Source organism: Tachypleus tridentatus, chromosome 1 (genome assembly GCF_004210375.1).
Source record: "Tachypleus tridentatus isolate NWPU-2018 chromosome 1, ASM421037v1, whole genome shotgun sequence".
NCBI classification, from domain to species: Eukaryota; Metazoa; Arthropoda; class Merostomata; order Xiphosura; family Limulidae; genus Tachypleus; species Tachypleus tridentatus.
In genome coordinates, this window is record NC_134825.1 from 180,427,277 (window position 1) to 180,438,833 (window position 11,557).

At 34.5% G+C, this 11,557-nt stretch overlaps 1 pseudogene; it reads left to right on the forward strand.

The window, feature by feature from the left end:
• The first annotated feature begins 446 nt into the window (after positions 1 to 446).
• LOC143222651 (PP2C-like domain-containing protein CG9801) lies at positions 447 to 10,343 on the forward strand (annotated as a pseudogene).
• The last annotated feature ends 1,214 nt before the right edge of the window (positions 10,344 to 11,557 follow it).

An 11,557-nucleotide genomic window follows, 5' to 3' on the forward strand; every position in this document is an offset into this window, starting at 1 on the left:
GTAACCTAGTGTATTTATATCTAATTAGGTGAACAATTTTATGGTGTGAAATAAATAAACTCTTCCAAACCCTTTGGAACTTGTAAAGTTTGTTAGTTTTATTTAACTTCACTTGGTGATCAAATATTTTATTCAGAGAAAGCTTTGTCATTTCAAATCAGTTTTATATGGTAATAAGCAATTGTAAAACAAATTTTATTATCTCTCTAAAATAAAGGATTACTTAATTTTATCTATTTATATAAAAGGTACTCAATTTCTTCACTTTACATATATTAATTTTGGATTGCTGATTTTAATTAAGGAAACTTACTATTTTCACCCAAACATATAGGAGATAGAAACACTTGGAGGGTAATATACAAGAAGATTCAACTCAGAACCATGACAAGGAGAAGACGAAAAGATAATAGCAGGTCTAAAGAACTGGAACAGACCATCTGATGATGCATATGGTGTTGCTACGACACTATATGAGTGTCATCCACAACAGTGGACAAGGAAAGGTAGTGAAAACCTTATCTGACAGTTATGGCCATTGTTGCAAAATTGTATGTTCTTTCAGTTCCAAAGGCCAGAAAGAGACAATGCAGATTACTCTAAACTGTCTACTAATAGCAGAGCATCACTAGTAAAACTAGAATATGTATTTAGTTTTATGTTTAGTAAGGATGTTTTATTTTGGTGGAAAAACATTTTACTGAACCTTTGTTGTAGGTTTCACACAAAACATTTTACTGAACCTTGTTGTAGGTTTTACACAATAACATTTTGCTGAACCTTTGTTGTGGGTTTTACACAATAACATTTTGCTGAACCTGTTGTAGGTTTTACACAATAACATTTTACTGAACCTTTGTTAGGGTTTACACAATAATGTTTTACTGAACCTTTGTTCTAGGTTTTACACAATAACATTTTACTGAACCTTTGTTGTAGGTTTTACACAAAACATTTTACTGAACCTTTGTTGTAGGTTTTACACAATAACATTTTACTGTACCTTTGTTCTAGGTTTTACACAAACATTTTACTGTACCCTTGTTGTAGGTTTTACACTAACGTTTTACTGTGTTCCTTTATTGTATTAATAATAAAACGTTTTATCTGCACCTTTTGTAGGTTTTACATAAAAACGTTTTACTGCACCTTTGTTGTAGGTTTTTTACACAAAAATGTTTTACTGGACCTTTGTTGTGGTTTTACACAAAAACGTTTTACTGGACCTTTGTAGTCTTTTACACAACGTTTTACTGCACCTTTGTTGTAGGTTTTACACAATAACGTTTTACTGTACCTTTGTTCCTCGCACTGGAAGTTGGTTCTTTGTTTACTCATAACTCAGTCTACCCTGACATCAACATGTTGAGCTCATTCTCACAATATATATTATGTTTCTTAATATGGTGGTGAGATGTAAGGATACAGTTCTCTTTAGTTTTATGTTAAAGTGTTACTTTGTTGTTTATTAATAACAATATATATATTATGTTTCTTAATATGGTGGTGAGATGTAAGATACAGTTCTCTTAGTTTTATGTTAAAGTGTTACTTTGTTGTTTATTAACATCAATATATATATTATTTTCTTAATATGGTGGTGAGATGGGGATACAGTTCTCTTTAGTTTTATGTTAAAGTGTTACTTTGTTTATTAATATCAATATATATATTATGTTTCTAATATGGTGGTGAGATGTAAGGATACAGTCTCTTTAGTTTTATGTTAAAGTATTTTGTTGTTTATTAATATCAATATACATTATGTTCTTAATATGGTGGTGAGATGTAAGGATACAGTTCCTTTAGTTTTATGTTAAAGTGTTAATTTTGTTTATTAATATCAATATATATATTATGTTTCTTAATATGGTGGTGAGATGTAAGGATACAGTTCTCTTTAGTTTTATGTTAAAGTGTTACTTTGTTGTTTATTAATATCAACATATATATTATGTTTCTTAATATGGTGGTGAGATGTAAGGATACAGTTCTCTTTAGTTTTATGTTAAAGTGGTACTTTGTTGTTTATTACATCAATATATATATTATGTTCTTAATATGGTGGTGAGATGTAAGGATTGTCTCTTTAGTTTTATGTTGTGTTATGGTACTTTGTTGTTTATTAATATCAATATATATATTATGTTTCTTAATATGGTGGTGAGATGTAAGGACAGTTCCTCTTTAGTTTTATGTTAAGTGTTACTTTGTTGTTTATTAATATCATATATATATTATGTTTCTAATATGGTGGTATGGTGATGCGATGTTGATCTCTTTAGTTTTATGTTAAAGTGGTACTTTGTTGTTTATTAACATCAATATATATATTATGCTCTTAATATGGTGGTGATGTAAAGACAGTTCTCTTTAGTTTTATGTTAAAGTGGTACTTTGTTGTTTATTAATATCAATATTATATTATAGTTTTCTTAATATGATATGTAGAGGATACAGTCTCTCTTTAGTTTTATGTTAAAGTGTTACTTTGTTGTTTATTAACATCAATATATATATTATGTTTCTTAATATGGTGGTGAGATGTATGATGCCCCAGCTTTTATGTTAAAGTGTTCTGTTGTTTATTAACATCAATATATATATTATGTTTCTGTGGATGTAAGGATACAGTCTCTTTAGTTTTATGTTAAAGTGTTACTTGTTGTTTATTAATATCATACATTATATGTTTCTATATGGTGGTGAGATGTAAGGATACAGTTCTCTCTTAGTTTTATGTTAAAGTGTTACTTTGTTGTTTATTAACATCAATATATATATATTTTCTTAATATGGTGGTGAGATGTAAGGATACAGTTCTCTTTAGTTTTTATAAAGTGGTAACTTTGTTTTGTTTATTAATATCAATATATATATTATATTCTTAATATGGTGGTGAGATGTAAGGATACAGTTCTCTTTAGTTTTATGTTAAAGTACTTTTGTTGTTTATTAATATCAATATATATATTATGTTTCTCTATGGTGGTGAGATGTAAGGATACAGTTCTCTTTAGGTTTATGTTAAAGGTGTTACTTTGTTGTTTATGCAAAAGCAATGTAAACAACCTTGGATGTTTATTACAAGTAAACAATCAAGCAGTGCTGCTTGAGTTTGTTGTCTGTTCTTATCCAGAAATAAAATGGCAGAATGAAAATCATTCTTTGTTGTGTAATGTTGTGTTTACACAAATAACATTTTGAATAATTTGGCTTACAGAGTCACTTCTGATAAGTTTTTCTAGTGTATAATTAAGTTGTAATGAACTATATTATCAAATTGTTTTTTCTTTTGTTAATATTCGAGAGGAAGTTTATGAGTGTGCTATGAACGTATTCTCCTCTCAGATATTCAATTAACAGAATCAACGCCTATGGCAGTTGTTTGGTCAGAATCTAGAGACCTGAACAAAACTGCTTCTGACTTGTAGGTGCTTCTTGGTGAGCAGTTTGATGTGTTTCTATATCTTGAGTTATTCTCGCTGTATCTTACTTCATAACTTGGTCACCAAGTTGATCTCATGTTTAATCCACTACCGGTTTCTAGGAAATCTTCATTCTTCTTGCTTATTATCTCAGGGTTTTATTATTTTAATGGTTTACTTTATCTACAATGGTTTGCCAGCCCCATGAGATATGCAGGCCAGTTAATAAGCCTTTTGTATTCCATGATAATTTAGCACCATTGTAGGATGTTTTGTTGCACTATCACTCTTTATTGGTAGAAGATGTAGTCTTTAATTCAGTGATTTCACCACTAGGCAGCAGCTCTGGACCTTGCCCAGCTTCAACGTCCATCTGGCATTTTCCAGTTCTTGTAACATTCATCCACTGACCTTTCCACTCACTGTTGAAACATTTAATACCTTGAATCACCAGTATATTTGTGAGTGGGGTGAAGGGTATACTTCTGTACCTGAACATTCCAGTTGGGAAAGTAAAATACCTTTCCTCAAAACTAAGTATCTGCCATGGTTTGGCTTGGTTCTATCACCAGTTGGCCCCTACACTGAGTGGCATAGTCCAGTTTTTAATCTATACCAGTCCCTCTGCCATCTTCTTACATAGGATTTTAGGTGTTTGTCTTGTGAAAAGGTATGTGTTGCTGTCCAAGTTAACGTGTATGTTGCCTGCAAAGTATTTCAGATACAGAACTGACAACACTTTTTCTGGTGTACATTTAAGGTGATTGCTACACCCTCCTATCTGACAAGGGTGCATTAACTCTGACTACATCCTATACTAGTGAAGTTTACATTATTTACTGTAGGTAAAGGCCCATGCACTAAAATCTTTTAAGTGGTGATGCAAGGTATTAACTATTTGTCCCTGTGTTCTCTATCTGAAAGTCAGAAATCATTGTGTTTAGTCCTGCATACTACATATTTAACCACAAATAAACTGACAACTATGCTGGTTTAACACAAATTATTAAAAATTTATCTAGCTTTCAGTTTCTCAGTTGTGACTCAAACAAACACATATAAAGAATCTCTTTAGGAGAATGGAAGTATAGAATCTTGTTCACATGTGGTAGTGAAGTAAAATGAAGTGTAAATAATGACAGTGTATCTTACTGTCTGTTATATTGAAATGTATAGAACTGTGGAAGATCTTCCATTGTGTATTAAGTTTGATAGAAACACTTAATATTTTTATTTTTCTATGTCATAGGTGAACCAATAGCTGATGCTTTTGGAGTGTGCTTGAGAGAAAACAGTGGTATTCTGGTGTTAGCTGATGGTGTGAACTGGGGAGAGAAGTCTTGTCTGGCAGCAAGGTGTGCAGTTCATGGGTGTATGAGTTATCTTAACAATGCACTTTATCAGGAAGAAAGAGTGGTGACAACAACCTTGGTAAGGAACTTAACCTGTCATTGTTAATGTTTTCATTTCTCTAATCAAAAATCAGATTGGTTTATCTGAGTGTATTTGTCTTAAATGGTAGCATTGAAAATAAATAAGAATTATTAATAGTGTTTGATACTAGTTAGGTTTGTGGTCAATAAAAAAAACCTAATAGTTTGTGTGGAAAGTCGCGTGTTGTGGCGCTATTTTAATATTGTGTTTTCCCTGGATATGGAATATACTCACACTGCGGACTTGATTGACAATTTGTTAAATTGTGCACAAGGATGTTCAGAAAGCTAAATTTCATTTTACTGAATGTTGCATTCAGCTTAAGAAATTAATTTTTTATTAGTAAAAAAAAGATGTGTCTCCAAAACAGGACGCTTCATTTCTCTGCGGTCATTTCATGCGGCACACAACCTGATTCTCCAGGAAGATGGGATGCTAACAACACTTTGTGCTGCTGTCGTTTGTCAGATGAAAGATTCCAACAAGTTCCTTGTTTGTACGTGTAATGTAGGAGACAGTCTGGCATGCATGTGTATACAGCAGGAAATGTGAGTAATGGAAATCACTCAAGGTGAGACGATTTGTTGTAGAAACCTTTAAGAAAACCAGTAGTTCATCTTTGTTTAAGTTGCTTATTGTTCATCTGTCAAAACTAACATTAGGAACTGTTGCTCTTTAGTAAACACTATGTAATGTGTATCGAATACAACAAGTGAATACACAGTGTGGAAGCTGTGAATCATATGACTGTAAGTTGGTCACATGGTTGCACTATGTTACTGCTTCCAGAAAGAATAAACAGAGCTTACTGGGTGATTGAAGATATATCTTTTCTCATTTGCTCCTCCTCTGAACAATGTTTAACCATATATTATTATTTTCCTTTGTGAGATTTATTATTACATGTTGAATGAACAATGTTTAACCATATATTATCATTTTCTCTTTGTGAGATTTATTATTACATGTTGAATGAACAATGTTTAACCATATATTATCATTTTCCTTTGTGAGATTTATTATTACATGTTGAATAAATCAAAATTTAACATTTATTTGCATTTTAATATAAAATACAAAAATATGAAGTCTTCTGACTGAATGCTATTTAAAGGTAGATCTTTCTTCATCGGGGTCAAACTAGAATGACTAAATTAAGTGAGTATATTTCAAGTAACATTGTCAACATGTTTCGGTTAACTTTCAAAGAAGTGAGGCCGGTGTGTATAATATTTTCTGTACTATAGGAGAGAAATAAACTAAGAAAGGTATTAAAGTTTTGTTTCGAAAGACTTAACCTGTTCACTTGCTGGGCTGTATATATTTCCCAGTCAGCCTGCTCTCTACACAGTAATTAGGAAGAACGCTTCCGTTGTTACTGCTGTTTACACCTTCCTCTGCTGGGTCCAGGTTATATCTTCCCTGACTGTCATCACTAGATGGAGAGATAGCATCTTCTTTGTCTTGCTTACACCTTTCTCTGCTAGATCCAGGTTAATCATTTTAATTGTCATCACTAGATGGAGAAATAGCATCTTCTTGTCTTGCTTACACCTTCTCTGCTAGATCCAGGTTAATCATTTTAATTGTCATCACTAGATGGAGAGATAGCATCTTCTTGTCTTGCTTACACCTTTCTCTGCTAGATCCAGGTTAATCATTTTAATTGTCATCACTAGATGGAGAGATAGCATCTTCTTGTCTTGCTTACACCTTCTCTGCTAGATCCAGGTTAATCATTTTAATTGTCATCACTAGATGGAGAGATAGCATCTTCTTGTCTTGCTTACACCTTCTCTGCTGTGATCCAGGTTAATCATTTTAATTGTCATCACTAGATGGAGAAATAGCATCTTCTTGTCTTGCTTACACCTTTCTCTGCTAGATCCAGGTTAATCATTTTAATTGTCATCACTAGATGGAGAGATAGCATCTTCTTGTCTTGCTTACACCTTTCTCTGCTAGATCCAGGTTAATCATTTTAATTGTCATCACTAGATGGAGAAATAGCATCTTCTTTGTCTTGCTTACACCTTTCTCTGCTAGATGCAGGTTAATCATTTTAATTGTCATCACTAGATGGAGAAATAGCATCTTCTTGTCTTGCTTACACCTTTCTCTGCTAGATGCAGGTTAATCATTTTAATTGTCATCACTAGATGGAGAAATAGCATCTTCTTGTCTTGCTTACACCTTTCTCTGCTAGATGCAGGTTAATCATTTTAATTGTCATCACTAGATGGAGAAATAGCATCTTCTTGTCTTGCTTACACCTTTCTCTGCTAGATGCAGGTTAATCATTTTAATTGTCATCACTAGATGGAGAGATAGCATCTTCTTGTCTCTTTCACCTTCCATCATCATACATTTTAACATTTCTTGACTCACTTTACTACCCTCTAAGTTAAATCTGAGTCAAGCCTATTTATATAGTAGTTAGGGTTGCTATTTGTTGCTATAGTGATGAGGGCACGATCAGCATGCACTTGTACATTGTACTCAAACATGTTGGTTACCTTAGACTGAGTGAAACATAACGAGGGAAATCACATATCAACATTTTATCTCGTGCAGCAATTTTGAATGACAGTGGGGATATATGTCCCAGCTGCAGTGAAATGGTTAAAAAGGATGAGATATTGTTTATTAAATATGTTGAATTTGTACCTTTAAAAAGCAATGCGTATTGTAAACAGTTTAAGGTTATTAAATTTGTCTTGTGGTTCAGTGGTACATATTAAAGAAATCAGGTTTTCATGCACATGAGGTCACATCAGCATCATAACCCAAGCAAAGTACACTATGTAAGTATTAAACAAGCTGAAAACAAATGTGAGTACATATTGTAGGTGTATTATAATAGAAATAAAACATGGTGGTACTGTGTGTGTGTGTGTTAGCAGTATTGTGGTTTTTAATAGTAAAAGAAATATTTAAATTATTTTACAACAATTGTAATGTAACTTAGTGCTGGTTTATAACAATATGAATCTGTTGTCAGTAGCTGCATACAGAACTGTAAGTAGTCCCTGTGTGTGAAGTGTCAGTAGCTGTATACAGAATGCAAGTAGTCCCTGTGTGAAGGTGTCAGTAGCTGTATACAGAACGCAAGTAGTCCCTATGTGTGAAGTTGTCAGTAGCTTGCACAGAATGCAAGTAGTCCCTGTGTGATGATGTTGTCAGTAGCTGGTACAGAATGCAAGTAGTCCCTGTGAGTGATGTTGTCAGTAGCTGTGTACAGAATGCAAGTAGTCCCTGTGAGTGATGTTGTCAGTAGCTGTGTACAGAATGCAAGTAGTCCCTGTGAGTGAGATGTTGTCAGTAGCTGTATACAGAATGCAAGTAGTCCCTGTGTGTGAAGTGTCAGTAGCTGTGCTACAGAATGCAAGTAGTCCCTGTGAGTGATGTTGTCAGTAGCTGTGTACAGAATGCAAGTAGTCCCTGTGAGTGATGTTGTCAGTAGCTGTGCACAGAATGCAAGTAGTCCCTGTGAGTGATGTTGTCAGTAGCCTGTGTACAGAATGCAAGTAGTCCCCTGTGAGTGATGTTGTCAGTAGCTGTGCACAGAATGCAAGTAGTCCCTGTGAGTGATGTTGTCAGTAGCCACAGAATGCAACGTAGTCCCTGTGGAGTGATGTTGTCAGTAGCTGTGCACAGAATGCAAGTAGTCCCTGTGAGTGATGTTGTCAGTAGCTGTGTACAGAATGCAAGTAGTCCCTGTGAGTGATGTTGTCAGTAGCTGTGTACAGAATGCAAGTAGTCCCGTGAGTGATGTTGTCAGTAGCTGTGCACAGAATGCAAGTAGTCCTGTGTGTGAAGTGTCAGTAGCTGTGTACAGAATGCAAGTAGTCCCTGTGTGTGAAGTCGGTCGTGAAGGTACACAGAATGCAAGTAGTCCCGTGAGTGAGTTGTCAGTAGCTTGAGTACAGAATGCAAGTAGTCCCTGTGGAGTGATGTTGTCAGTAGCTGTGCACAGAATGCAAGTAGTCCCTGTGTGTAAAGTGTCAGTAGCTGTGTACAGAATGCAAGTAGTCCCTGTGAGTGATGTTGTCAGTAGCTGTGTACAGAATGCAAGTAGTCCCTGTGAGTGATGTTGTCAGTAGCTGGTGTACAGAATGCAAGTATTCCCTGTGTGTGAAGTGTCAGTAGCTGTGTACAGAATGCAAGTAGTCCCTGTGAGTGATGTTGTCAGTAGCTGGTGTACAGAATGCAAGTAGTCCCTGTGAGTGATGATGTGGTCAGTAGCTGTAACAGAATGCAAGTAGTCCCTGTGAGTGATGTTGTCAGTAGCTGTGTACAGAATGCAATAGTCCCTGTGAGTGATGATGCTGTCAGTAGCTGTGTACAGAATGCAATAGTCCCTGTGAGTGATGCTGTCAGTAGCTGTGTACAGAATGCAAGTAGTCCCTGTGAGTGATGCTGTCAGTAGCTGTGTACAGAATGCAAGTAGTCCCTGTGAGTGATGTTGTCAGTAGCTGTATACACAGTGTAAGTAGTCCCTGTGTGTGAAATATGTATTATGAGTAAGATATTAAACCACATTTGAATATTGGATATTTAGGATCTCATGACATTTATTCCATGCGTGACATGAGGGATGCTCTGGGAGCTCTTGGTCCCGTGGATGGACAAAACCCCGAACTCAGTAACTTGACTGTTGCTATGACCACGGTCGAGCGGGTGATATAGTGTTTTAACAAGTGATGGAATATCGGACAACTTTGACCCTGTTGTGGGGAAATTTGCTCTTCCTAAAACAACAGAAAGAATCCCTTCTGTGGACGGTACTTCAGAAGACGTCCAAAGGCAGCGCCTGCTCCACAGAACAAACAGTAATGGAAACGAGAAACCCATCTCAGCAGCAGAGTTTGCTTTGCCAGTGGTTGAAGCTCACCAGCGGCATGAGCTGACGCTGCTTCGTATGGAGGACCTCCTAACTAATGGAGTGAACAAAGGTGATCGACCTTGTGAAACTGCACCAGCTTTGTGAACAGATGTCGATTTTGCCACCAAGTTGACGGTGGCTAAAAGGAGGATTCTGGAGGACCCTGAACTTTACAAGGATAGTGCCGATGCTCTGAATCAACTGGAACAACGAAGACGCCGCAGGAAGGTTGGAGATAAGTTAGCCATGGTTCCTGGAAAGCTTGACCATGCTACAGTAGTTGCTTGTAAGGTCGGAATTCAGCCATCAAAGTATTCTCAAGTCACTGCATCTACAGAGTTGGAACATCTCGGAAAGTATGAATCTAGAGTATAGACGCTTCAGTAATTTATGTTTTGATTCCATTGTCTACAGTTGTGTATGTTGGTTACTTCATTCAAAATTAGGACCAGAACAGGAAACATTAGTAATAAATTATCAAACATGTAGACCCAGCATGTTTGGTAACTTTATATTAATATTTTACTTTATATTTGTAATATTAGGGAGATTTAATTATTTATGGATTTTTTCTATGTTTTGTATCTATGCAATGTTGCTTTATATAATATTGTAGAATCCTTCAAGGTAAATATAGTTAAACATTTAATTCTTCCAGTAAGAAACGTAAGCACTTATCACTCTGTGCTTATACAGATATTAAGTAAACAATTGTTGAAATGAATCTCTGACATCTAAACACTGTTTACCATAGTTTAAATTAGCAGAATAACAATGACAAGTGTGGTAGATGTCAAAGGGATTTGTTGCTGTGTTAATTCTCTTAGTAAATTGAATGAAAGGTGAGACTGCAGGTAAAGTAGTTAACTAGTGTGAAATACAAAATTTTATAACTGTATCTCAATGTCTTCAAACTTTTAAGTTACTTGGTGAAAGAGTTGTGTTTGTTCTTCAGTTATTTTCATTGTGTAAACCATCTAACAAATAATGCTAGTTGTTAAACTTCTGTTTAAAATTATGGATTTATTTATTATAATGAATAATCAAATCTTGTTATAAGATGTTGGTATTAGACCTAGTATGTTTTAAGTATTATATTCTTTTCTAGTACTTTAATAATTTTAAGAATTAGAAGAGTGCACAGTAACAGTATTCCAGTATTTGTTTTATCAGTTGTTGACAGAACAGGTATAATAAAAATACTATTATTATATATTCTTGTAATTATTAAAATCGTTAGGGACTAGAACAACAATGTGATTATTTAAAAATATACCAGGTCTTATACTATCATTTTGTAATAAGTAAAACTACTACAATCATGCCTCACCAACTAGTAAAATGCGTTAAAGCCATAACAATTATGTAATATTCTTAAGTTAAAGTAAGTTTGGAACAATTCATATTATGTAAATTGTTGGAGCTTTCAATGTAAGGAAGTAAACAATTATATCTTTAAAGTTAGTTGTTTAAATAAGTGATGTTTGTCAACAGTAAGTTTGTATTGTTATGTATACATCTGATAATGTCCAAGGTGTTCTTGACTACCAGGCTGATTCTTTCCACCAGTTAATCATCTTTGTTTGTGCTAACTTACCTTCCCAGTCTGTTTCACTCTGCATCTAAAGACAGAGGAGTTAGGCCTAATCTGTCTATGATAGAGTGAGGTGTTGGATTAACTTAATTTCATGTCCATTTCAAATTAAATATTTTTTTGCAAAGATTCACGAAGATTCCAATCTTGTTTTTAATTACTTCCCACAATTCCTTCCCTGTGTTATAAATTATTTTTTTAACATAATGTTTCTCT